The 12,038-nt window shown below is 55.9% G+C and overlaps 1 protein-coding gene and 1 non-coding gene across 4 annotated transcripts in view; one reads left to right on the top strand and one right to left on the bottom strand.

Annotated features, from left to right (window-relative positions):
- The window catches only part of AGPAT3 (1-acylglycerol-3-phosphate O-acyltransferase 3), a 121,955-nt gene that overhangs the window by 54,215 nt on the left and 55,702 nt on the right, over window positions 1–12,038 (bottom strand). The window contains exon 1 of one of the 3 annotated variants that reach the window (XM_034947980.3): window positions 2,143–5,235. The exons of the other annotated variants lie outside the window; for them this stretch is intronic. The gene's annotated coding sequence lies outside the window, so the exon portion shown is untranslated. Of the gene's footprint in view, window positions 1–2,142; window positions 5,236–12,038 lie in introns of those variants that run through there. 3 annotated transcript variants of the gene reach the window in all.
- Window positions 11,654–11,760, top strand: LOC112438111 (U6 spliceosomal RNA). The gene has a single exon (XR_003026594.1). It is a non-coding gene; the product is annotated as a U6 spliceosomal RNA (small nuclear RNA).

The following is a 12,038-nucleotide window of genomic DNA, read 5'->3' as shown; positions in this document are numbered from 1 at the left end:
TCCACGTGGCTCTTCGGTTTTTACCTCCACATCCCTTTTTCAAGGTTAAGAAGAACAAAGCTCATCTGAACATATCGCCCAAACAAATGTCATAGGAATATAATATCTCCTGATTATTTCCCTGGACATGAAAACTTAATGATTTATACAAAAATTTTAAAAGAGAAGAACCGAGTATGTTGATTCAATTTCCTGGAGGCCTCCTCAGAGCCACAACATAAAATAGAGTGTTTTTAGGATGTCAATACAATCTTTCTTCAGATAAACCCCATGAAGATTCCACATTTCCTTTCTCATGCCAGTGACCGAGCGAAACTCCAGGTGTGATTAACCTCCCTCACCCCAGCAGTGGGACGTCACTAGCACCAGATGCGGGGAACGTGGGAGGACCAGCACGCAGGTGTCAGTGTGACATCATTTCTAAAAGGTCTCTGTTTCCCTCACTGACACTCCCCCTCGTCCAGTGTCCGCCCTGACCCCGGGTCTGGACAAGAAAACTGACCTGGAGAGCAGTTGGGCTGTCCAGTCACGGGGCCCTCGAGAAAAGGCAACAGCAAACCCACCCCAGGGCCCCACACTGAGTCCCTGATGAGCCTCAGACGTGCGTTCACCCCCACTCTGGAGCCCCCACAGCCCCTGCCCCAGGATCTCACGTGGGGGGGGCCATAAAAACTATCCGTAATGCGGAACAGGAACATGCAGGAAGGAGGTGGCGCCTGCCCGAGGGGACAGGGCAGCAGGCCCCTTGCGTTTGTCACCAGCAGCTTGAGGACCACACGCTGGCCTGCTGTGGGCCACCCCGGCCACCGTGAGGAGCCACCTCCTGCCACCCCAGGAGGGGACACTGGCCCCTACAGCAGCCCCCTGGGAATGTGCCAGCAAGCCCTGCTTCCCTCTGCTCCCCTCAGCCCAGGTGTGCACCCCCACCTCATCCCCGCCTTCCCCTCATCCCGACAGAAACACCCACCCACCCTCACCCCCCCAGGCCTGCCCACTGTGGACACCCACAATCAGGAGCTGCAGCCTCTGAGTTCACGGGGCAGAGCTTGCTGCCCCCAAGGTCTGAGAGAGGCCCAGAGAACAGGGACAGTAAGAAAGATGATGTTGCTGAGACACACCACAGCGAGGTCCCATGGGCCACGCTGAGGTCGCACGGGCAACCCTGAGGTCACACTCAGTGGCAGGTGCTTTACACAAATGATCCCTCAGCGCTCAGCATAGCTCTGCCCCGCTAGCTCCACTGCCTCTGAAAATAATCCTGCCCAGGACCACAAAGTCACTAGCAGGCCCAGGACAGGGAACCGGGCTGCACTGGTATTGGCACCAGAGCCCCCTACCCCACCGTGCGGCGTCTCTGCCCTGAGACCTCCCATAACTGTGTCCCCGGGGGCAGGGAACCGTGGAAGGGGAACCCAACTTCTCTCTGCCTTAGACTCTCCGTAGAGTGACGGTTGATAACTCTATTCCCCTTTCTTCAAAGACACTGTGGATTCGTGACTTCCTGAACGTGAAAACGGGGCTGGATGATGCACACAGAAGTGCCGGGACAAGGCACCCTGGGTTCCAGGAGGACAGTCACTCAAGTCCTCTCTCTCCGGCACGCCTGGGCTGTCGGTGCTCCAGAGAACGCATCTGTCACCTGCAGCCCAGACAGTGTCCGCTGCATTTATGAGGTTAATGAGACACTGTGAGCTCGCTGGGAGCGCCATCTCACCAACCTGTCTATCTGGATTTAGCTCGGCACTCAGCCAGGCGGGAGCTGTCCCCAGGCCAGTGACACAGGCAGGACCTCAACAGAGAGGGTCGAGGCCCAGCACTCACGGGCCCCACAGCCCCTGCTGCCCATCCTGCCCACCCTCCAGCCTGAGGAATGCGGGCCGCACCTTCTCCCTCCATCCCAGTAAGGAGCAGCGTCCACAGGCCAAGCCTCTGCAGGTATCCCCTGTCCTGCCACGCACACTGGCTCTGGCAGGCCGCGTCCGGTTCTGCAGGGACCAGGCCTTGCCCAGGACAGCGGCGACCGGGGGAGGTGGCTTTGCTGTGGCCAGCAGGCGGCACCGTCTTGTTCTGTGTGCCAATCCCACTTGCCCTTCACATCTTTCAATAAACAAATAAGGACACACATAAAAATAGAAGTCCCACCGTGGGAAGGCTCCTGGCTTTGACTCGCTCTGGGGTCAGCACGGGCCGTGGTGGCAGAGGCTCCAGGAGTGTGTGGTGATGGCAGGGAGCGGCTGACAGAGTGTCCTTCCAATCCACATGGGGACAGGGCGCGGGTTACTATGCAAACCAAACAAAGCACACAAGCCCGCATGTGGCCCAGAGCCAGGCCCGTCTCCTGTGCTCTGGAGCCTGTCGGAACCATCTTACGCTGCTGCTGCTGCCGCCGCACGGCTGTACATGCCCTGCTTCCATGAAAGGTGGGCACACAGAGCTCCCCACCCACATGAGGCACCCACTACGGGAGCAGTGGCCTCCTTCTGAAGGTTACAGGGGACTGGCTATCGGGGCCCTGCCACTCAGGCACCTCACACTGAAATAACGAGAATGCACAGAGTTTTCAAAATATGGTATGTCTGGCCAGGGTTGCACACTCTGCTTTCTGAATTGTGTGGCCTCCTAAAGTCAGTCACAGTCACATGCAGACAAGGTGGGGGTGGTGGGTACACACAGCTGAGGAACCTGCCGGAGCCACCTAGGGTGGGGCCAAGGCACAAACTCCGTAGGGCAAAAAGAGGATTGGCGTGGGGATAAATTTCAGCTCATTGTGAAACAAAATTAAGACAGCGCCTTATCTGTAGTATCCGTAGGTAGCCAAACACACGCAAACACACCCTCCTCAGTAAATCCGATGACGTTTCCAGTAGCGAGTGCCCCAGCTTGAAATGCATCCCAGAAGGAAAACTCCTACATGGAAAGTGATTTCTAAACAAGATGTAGTTTCAGACGTGAAATCTGTTGGAACAATTATCACGATTACTAAAATGCGCATGTATCAGCTTGCTCTGAGTAAAAACACTTAAAACCTAAGTCAAACCTTCAGACAGAGCAGTGAACTGCATGGATCACTGCAGCCTACGGGTTGGGAGAAGCAGAGGCCTCTGTCCCCAGGTGGGAGGCACTGACCCCTCCAGAGTGCTGCTGCCCACGCTGGTCTGCAGAATGTCTTGGTGAACCTTACCCTATTTCACTCCCTCCCTCGGGGTGAGGGGGTGGGGAAACAGAACTCGGCTGCCCCCCGGAATGACGGGGCTTGCCACCTTGCCTGTGTGTATATTCCTTAACACTGTGTCAGCGTTTTTCAGCAGGCATTTTCAAAACAGTGACCGTGTCGAACTCAGGGCAGGGGTACACCTGCAGGCCCCGGAGAAGAGGGCCCCTGTGGCTGGAGTTGAAACCATCATGCCCTTGGCCTGCCTGAAACCGTCGCTTCTTATTGTGCAGCAGAGACTTCCATGTCCAGCAAGGATCACAGCTTCCGGTGGGCCGAGTGGTTATTCCGTTTCTGCTGCGTCCGGGAGCTGCGTCCGGCTGGTTCAGCTTCCCGGGGCATGGGGCAGCAGGTGCCACGTCAGCCCTGCCAGGATGCAACAGGCCCAGCTCCTTGGAGAGGGAGGGTGTGTTCTCCTCCAACACCAACAGAAAGAGTTCCAGAATTTGGGGCAAGGCGTTCTAACTTGAATTGTGTGGCCTCCTATAGGCTGGGGTACCTGTCCCCAGGCACGTCGGTCGCCCTCACCAGGCCCCTCTGCAGGCCAGGCCCAACCTGGCAGCTCTGTGGCCCCACACATTCGCTCCTCACAGAAGCCCTTACACCTTACAGATGAGGAGACTGAGGCACAGAGAGGTTCAGCAGCTTGCCCAAAGCCACACAGCAAATCAGTAGCAGAATCAGGACTCAAAACCCAAGCCATCTCACCACAAAGTCACTGCTCCCATAGATAGGAGCCAAGGATCAAAACCCAACCAAAGTGCTTATCTCACATCTTCACTGGAAAGGAGTTTTCCCATCAGCTGAGAACACTTCAGCCTCTAGCTGGAAAGAAGCCTGCTGCGATTTAAGACCGGAAGAGCAGAGAGGCGCCGGGCACTTGACACAGAGCTTCCTTTTGCTAACTTCTAAAATCAGGTCTCAATGGATTGGGAAGAAACAAAAACTCAGCCCTCCAATCAACCTGGAGCACCAGCCCTGACAGCCTCACAGCCTGGGGGAGACAGACCCACCCAGTCCTTCAGCTGCAATAGAACATTTCAAGCAAAAAACACTCCAACTTTTAACTCTGTGGGGTTCTTTTTTAAAGATTTTGTAAATTTATAAATATATATACCTACTATGTACCCACAAAAATTAAAAATACAAGATTTTGTAAATTGATGATATTTTATAAAAGAGAGTAATACACCTTGCTGTAAAAATTTTAAACCAAGACGAGGTACTTGGTCAGAAGGGAACGCTCAGCCCTCACCCCGTCTCCATCCCCAGGACTGACCACTGTTCAAATCTGGTATTGGCTGGTGGCTCACGCCTGAAATCCCAGCACTTTGGGAGGCTGAGGCAGGCAGATCAGGAGTTTGAGACTAGCCTAGGCAACATGGCAAAACCCTGTCTCTTTTTTTTTTTTTTTTTTTTTTTTTTGAGACAGAGTCTTCCTCTGTCGCCTAGACTGGAGTGAGATGGTGCAATCTTGGCTCACCGCAACCTCCACCTCCTGGGTTCAAGCAATTCTCCGGGTTCAAGCAATTCTCCTGCCTCAGCCTCCCAAGTAGCTGGGATCACAGGTATGCTCCACCACGCCCAGCTAACTTTTTGTATTTTTAGTAGAGACGGGGTTTTGCCAGGTTGGCCAGGCTGGTCTTGAACTCCTGACCTCAAGTGATCCACCCACCTCGGCCTCCCAAAGTGCTGGGATTACAGGCATCAGCCACTATGCCCAGCCCTTTTAATTAAAAAAAAAAAAAAAAAAAAAAAAAAAGGCCAGCGTAGCTCACGGAAGTGACCCCAGCAGCATGACACAGAGCTCTTTTCTTAAATGCCGCAGCATGGAAACCCAGGATCGCGCCGTGGGGGCTGGGGGCTCCTCTCGTGCACGCATGGCCCCTGAAGCTGCCTGTTCTCTGTGAGAATGAAACACCCGAGCCAACGCTGGGCCACCCCAGGGGATCCCGGATAAAATCACCCCCAGTCCTGCCACACAGATGCGCACGCCCTCCCTGCTGGACCGCCCCGCTGTCCTACGTGTTACCTGACGTGGTCCCCAGAGAAACAGCTCGTTCAGCCAAGGACGGCAGAGCGAAGGCTCAGCAGCCCCTTGGCGCCAGCACGTTACTCAAGAACACTCCAGATTTCACCGCTGCTGGAGGACAGGGCTGAGGGGCTGGAGTCCATGTCCCAAGCAGGCGTCTGTGTCTCAGGCAAAAGTCTACAGATGACCTGTACCCTGGTGCTGACCCAGCGGGAGAAGGCAAGCCGCAGCCACCGTACCACTGCATGCTCCAGTGGCCACAGTAAAAACACAGAGAAAAGTGGAATTAACTTTAACGATGTGTTTTACCTAATCCAACATATCCAAAATATCACAGCCTTCTCCATCGGACACTGAAATCCAGTACCTATTTCCAGCTCTCAGGGCCTCACACATGGGCCTCGCCGCTTCTCCTGGGCAGCCAGCTACATGGCGCCGGCGGCCACCACACCAGAGAGGCCAGCTCTGGGTTTGTTACTCCCAGGACATTTGCAGCAGACGAGGCTTGGCCTGCCCTGACGGAGAAGGCGGAGTGGACTTGGGAGTCCTGCTGTGGCACGCCCTGACAGAGCTCTGTGTGGGAATGTGGGCGCTGGAGACAGGCGCAGGCCAGATGCACGAATGTCACAGGTGCCCAAGTCAACACAGGGTTACGGGGTGCAGGGGCAACAAGCCACGGGGCTACAAGGGGTCAATGCCCCCTGAGGGGACAGAGCGGAGCTGGAGGCGCTGGGGCTGGGGCTGAGGAAGAGTCCAGCCCAGAGGGCACAGACTTGGAGACGGCACGGGGTCTGACACCAGGACCCCAAGCTCCCGTTCTCCCTCCCCCTGTTGTCTACCCACAATGACTCAGGTGCCTCAAAGTCAGCCGGGGAAGACAGAGAGTTCTGCTCAGGGGCAGCCCTGCTGTCCTTACCTTGTTGGACCCAGGGGGCAGGTCCCTGGCTGGAGTGTGTGAGCAGCAGGAGGTGGCAGAAGCGTGGGGCCCTGGCTTTTATCTGCCTGCCCAGACTGGGAGGGGCAGGAGGGTGGTGAGGAAGAAATCTTGCTGGATCCTCTCTTGCCCGAGCAGGGAGGAGGACTCTGCCCCCTTCCCCCCATGACCCAGAGTCTCTGCAAGCCAGGACGGCAGAAGCAGCCAGCAGCGTGGCTGGGAGCAACCACAGGAGGGCCCGGGACAGTGCCTGCGGCCGCTCACGGCAGCTGAGCCAGCGCCAGCGAGGGGAGAGAGTCCTGCCAGGGTGGGCGCCGTGGCCGTCTTCCCGTTCTCATCATCACAGAGACACTGACCAAGAGGATATGACCAGGCCCCACACTCACAAAAGAGGCCAAGCCAGAAGTCGAACGACCATGTGTCGGCGCCCTGGCTGAAGTGCAGTGAGGAAGGACTCGCAAAGAAACAAGAAAATGCCTCTTCTCACACAGCTCAGGTAAAAGGTCAAAGACACACAGGGCTTGAAATCCTGACAACTCTGCCAAGTTGTAGGAGGCTCAGGCTGCCATCCCAAAACGCACGTTCCCACACGCCTCTCCAACACGGCAGCCCTGGACTCAGCCCACAGGGTGACAGCCCAGGCCCCTTGCGGCGGGGTGGGGCTCAGGGGGAGTCTTCAAAAGAAAAGCCCAGGCGTGCCCTTCTCGACTTTTCTGCCTGGAATGCAGATGAAACAGCCGGGGCAAGGCAGCCATCTTGAGACCAGCGAGCCACAGCTAGGACAGAAGCCGGGGCCGGAGCATGATGTCGGAGGAGGCCAGGGTCTCTGCGGCATGGCAGGGAAGTGGCCGCCACCCTGACCGCCTGATTGCTAACAGGAGGAAGACGGATCTGCTGTTCGTGAAAGTGCTTGCAAAGGCAGAGCCTGCTCCTCACGGGTGCGGACCTGGGGAGCTGTGTGATAAGCAGCAGGTATTTGTTGGTCTTAGTCCCTGGTTCCTGACACAAAGCTCATAAATTCCTTGTAATTTCCTGAGTGGGAAGGGTGACAGGAGCATCTTTTATTCTATTTGGTTCTTGTACAAAGTTCTTAAAACCTTACATTTTCCTGGCTCGGCGTGATGGCTCACGCCTGTAATCCCAGCACTTTGGGAGGCCGAGGCAGGCGGATCACGAGGTCAGGAGATTGAGATCATCCTGGCTAACACGGTGAAACCCCGTCTCTGCTAAAAAAAAAAAAAAAATACAAAAAAATTAGCCAGGCGTGCTGGCGGGCGCCTGTAGTCCCAGCTACTCGGGAGGCTGAGACAGAATGGCATGAACCCAGGAGGTAGAGATTGCAGTGAGCTGAGATCACGCCACTGCACTCCAGCCTGGGCAACAGAGCGAGACTCCATCTCAAAAAAAAAACAAAAAAAACCCTTACATTTCCTACGGGATGGGAGCATCTACTGTTACTCCTAACAAGCCCTTTCAATCCCACCTGAGTGACAGGAGACTTGCGGGGCCCTCGACAGCACTCCCCAGCCCCCTGCCGTCCTCCAGGAAGGACAGGGGCTGGAGACCAGGCTCCCTCAAAACTCTTGTACAATGGACTTCAGGGTGGTGAACTCACCCACATGCTGGGAGGCCCATGCACCCCAGCTCCCCAGGGACAGAAGCCCTGGTACCCAGGATCCCCCAGGCCTCACTCTGTACCCCTTTCCCCCTGGCTGTCCATTGGATCCTTCGTAACACCCTCTACCAGAAACCAGCAGACACAGCTGGTGTTTCCCTGAGTTCTGTGAGCTGTCCTGGCAAATGTTCAAACTCGAGGGCATCATGGGAACCCCAGCTTCCAGCCAGTTGGGTCATGGGTCACAACCTGGGATTGGCATCTGACAGTGGGGCAGTCTTGTGGGACTGGGCCCTGGCCCTGGGGGATCTGACGCGTCAGAACTCAATGGAATTGGAGGGCGCCTGGGTGGGTGCCCTGGAGCACTTTTTGTGGGGAAACATCCACGCATCTCACGGCAGAAGTGTTCTGTGTTGAGTATGAGAGTGCAGTAGGGAGAAAATCTTTTTTCCTTTTCACAGGGGACAAACTAACGAGTATTAAACTATAGATCCTGACATCAGCGCAGGCTGCTTCCCCAGGCGTTGCCCGGTCCCCGAGTGCATGAATCTGGAGGTACATGGAGTGTCCCCCAGACGGCGACTCCCCCCACCCCCTACTTCATGCCAGTGTCCCTTCCTGCAGCACAAGGAGCCCTGGGCACTGGTGGTGTGCTGGTGGGCACAGGTCCCCGAGGCTGCGAGCCTCATGGCACGCCCGGCCTGGATTCCATCCCCCTCTAGGAAAGAACCCAGTGCTCTCTGGGTTTCTTCTCCTTGTGCCAGCGCAGACACCTGCAGCTGGTTTTCTTTGGGAAGCACACCCTTCACAAAGTCTAAAAACCCTGTGTGAGCGTGGGGAGAAAGAAACAGGGACTCCTGACACAGAACAGACGCTCGCACTCCAGAGCCCGCCCTGCTGGGGACAGGCGCCCCATGCCCAGACCCCAGGCCGGCTCTGCCACCACCACTGGGCAGCCAGTCACATCACACAGCGAAAAAATGCAGCCAATCCTCATGGCAGCCCCTATGCTGACGGAGTGCCTTCCTGGCACGTGGCTCCTGAGCCACAGCCCCTGAGCTGGGAGACCCCGTGGAAGCCCAGAGCACACTGTTGTTTCCCACAGAGCAGGTGGCTCCAGCCCAGCCTTCAGCCTTTGGTCACAGGTCACAGCCTGTGCCGGGGGGGTACCCAGGCCCAGCGTCTCTGTGCCCCCTGCCATGCAGGCCTCTCTTCCAGGGACACAGGGACACTCTCCTCCACACGCTGCCTGCCTTGAGGGTGGGGTTAAGAAGGGTCCCAGGGACACTCTCCTCCACGAGCTGCCTGCCTTGAGGGTGGGATTAAGGAGGGTCACAAGCCGGCAGCCTCCTTCGAGGAATGAAGCAGGTCCCTGCCTGGCTCGGCCCAGCGTCCTGGGGGCTGCACTCCTTCGCACGCACGCTTCCCCCCACGCTTCCTGTTTGCTGATGTGTTCACCATCCTCGCCTTGCCACCCCCACAAGAACAGGAGCCTCCTCCGTCACATCCACTCCTCGTCCCCAGGCTGAGAAAGGCCCTGATAAATGCATCACACACGTGCTCTGTGCGACTCCCCCACAAGCCTGGGCCTCCACATGCACCAAGGCCCCCGGGTGACTCATCCCCATCCCCAGGTGACTTCCAAAAAAGGAAACCTTTTCCATTATAAAAAATCTCCCCCAAATAAGGAAGCCCACATTCTCACAACAATCTATCGAGTATTTGCTAAACCTTCACAAAAATGGCATCGAGAGACAGAGAAATCAGGAAAAGAATGTCCCAACACTCACACTGACGGTGACCCCCGGGGAGCTGTGAAATATCCTCTCCACACGCACCCCACACCTTGGTGGGGGAGACAGGCCCGCCGTCCCCAGACACCCAGCTTGGGGTGGGAGGCTGTCAGGAGGTTAGTATCGTGTTTAAAAAGTAATTAACGCTTTATCCCTGGGGAAAAAAAAAAAGAGCTCAGAGAATCAACAGTGTGGAGCTAATTACTGATTAACAAAAGAACCACCACCAACCCCGGCTTTTGATTGCGGACCCAGCGAAGTGACTTCAAAGGCACCACAAAACTAACAAGCGCTCCAGGGCTGCTCATCACCTGGTGCAGCCCAGAGTCTCACCCGCAGGAAACAAACTCTTCTTTCCTTCTGTCCCCACATTCAACACTCAACACAGAATGCTCTGCTCACCAAAACGGGTGGGGATTTCGGCATCAGAAAATCCCATGGCGCCAGGGCTCGCCCTGGAGACTGCCCCACTTGTGACCTGTGCTCCTGACCACCGGGTCAGGATGCTGATCCTAGCTTGTGACCTGTGCTCCTGACCACCCGGCTAAGCTGGGGTTACCACGGTGCCCTCCTTGAGTTTGGTCATTTGCTAGGACGGCTCACAGAACTCTGGGAAACACCATCTACTGGTTTATTATAAAGGGTGTTACGAAGGATCCGGATGGACAGCTGGGCGGAGAGGAGCACAGGGCGAGGCCTGGGGTGTCCGGGGCACAGGAGCGTCCAGTGCTTCTGACCGACCAGCTACAGGGTGGGTTTCCAATGACTCCCCCTCAGGTTCAATTAATTTGCCAGAGCAGCTCACAGAACTCAGGGAGACACATTTACTGTTTTGTTTTGTTTTTTTTTGAGGCGGAGTCTTGCTCTGTCACCCAGGCTGGAATGCAGTGGCCCCATCTCAATCTCGGCTCACTGCAAGCTCCGCCTCCAGGGTTCACGCCATTCTCCTGCCTCAGCCTCCTGAGTAGCTGGAACTACAGGTGCCTGCCACCACGCCCGGCTAAGTTTTTGTATTTTTAGTAGATATGGGGTTTCACCGTGGTCTTGATCTCCTGACCTCGTGATCTGCCCGCCTCAGCCTCCCAAAGTGCTGGGATTACAGGCGTGAGCCACCGCGCCTGGCCTCATTTACTGGTTTTTATAAAGGATGTTACAAAAGATACAGATGAAGAGATGCACAGGGTGAGGTATGGGGCAGGGAGCTCGGAGCTGCTGTGCCCTCGCCAGGGCTCCACCCTCCGGGAACCTGCCCGTGCTCAGCAGCCTGCAAGCCCCCAAACGCTGTCCTTGAGGGAGTCTGTGGAGGCCTCATTACACAGGCACGATCGAGCAGAACACCGGCCACTGGTGATCCACTCCACCTCTGCGGGCTCCCTCCCCTCCCCAGAGGTCCACGGGTGGAGTCCCAACCTCTAATCACGCGGTCGGTTGCCCTGACAACCAGTCCCCCAGGAGGCTGTCCTGGAGCCCCAGCCACAGTCACCTCATTAGCAAACAAAAAGACACTCAGCACTAAAGGTTGTAGGAGCTGTGTGCCCAGAGCCAGGGCCAGAGACCAAAGTATGTTTCTGATTACATCACACTATCACACTCACCAAGCATCACCTGCCCAGCTGCGCTGTCTCCTCTCAGCCCTGAGTCACACTCACACGCACATTCAACACTCACACGCACACACACACACTCTCACACTGACATATTCACGCTTTACACACACCCTTACACACACACTCACAATCTCTCACACTCACACACACACACAGGGCTGAAGACATGATGAGTGTCCCAGCATGCAGTGGGGGAAGAAATGAACTAAAAAGACACAGCCTCGCACTCTGGGAGGGGTGCGGACGTGGTCACACCCCCGCCTGCAGTGCACTCCTGTCCCTTCTCCAAGCTTCAGGTGACAACCAGGATCCTGTCTGGAGACCCCCCGCGGACTCCAAGCATGGAGATGCAGACGCCCGCATGGCACCCACACACCAGGAAAGCCGGTGTGAAAACACCATGGAACCAAAGTCCCGGCTCCAAGATCTTTACACTATTTGGGAAGAAAACAGAGACACCCATGCTTGCGTCAGCAGTACGTGTACTAAAACCGGAACGAGGCAGAGAAGATTAGCGTGGCTCCTGCAGAAGGACGACATGCAAATTCGTGAAGCATTCTGTATTTTTTGCTGGCATGGATGTGGTGAACAGGGAACACCTCTACACTGCTGGTGGGAATGTAAACTAGTACAACCACTGTGGAAACAGCATGGAGATTCCTTAAAGAACTAAAAGTAGATCCACCATTCGATCCAGCAATCCCACTCTTGGGTATCTACCAGAGGAAAAGAAGCCATGAGCGGAAAAAGACACATGCATGTTTGCAGTAAGATGATTTGCAATTGCAAGGATACAGAACCAACCTAAAGCATCCACGGACTGAAGAGTGAATAAAGAACATGTGG

Source organism: Pan paniscus, chromosome 22, assembly GCF_029289425.2.
Source record: "Pan paniscus chromosome 22, NHGRI_mPanPan1-v2.0_pri, whole genome shotgun sequence".
Lineage (NCBI taxonomy): Eukaryota > Metazoa > Chordata > Mammalia > Primates > Hominidae > Pan > Pan paniscus.
Note: the sequence above shows the minus strand (reverse complement) of the source record. Positions and strands in the feature narration are given on the sequence as shown.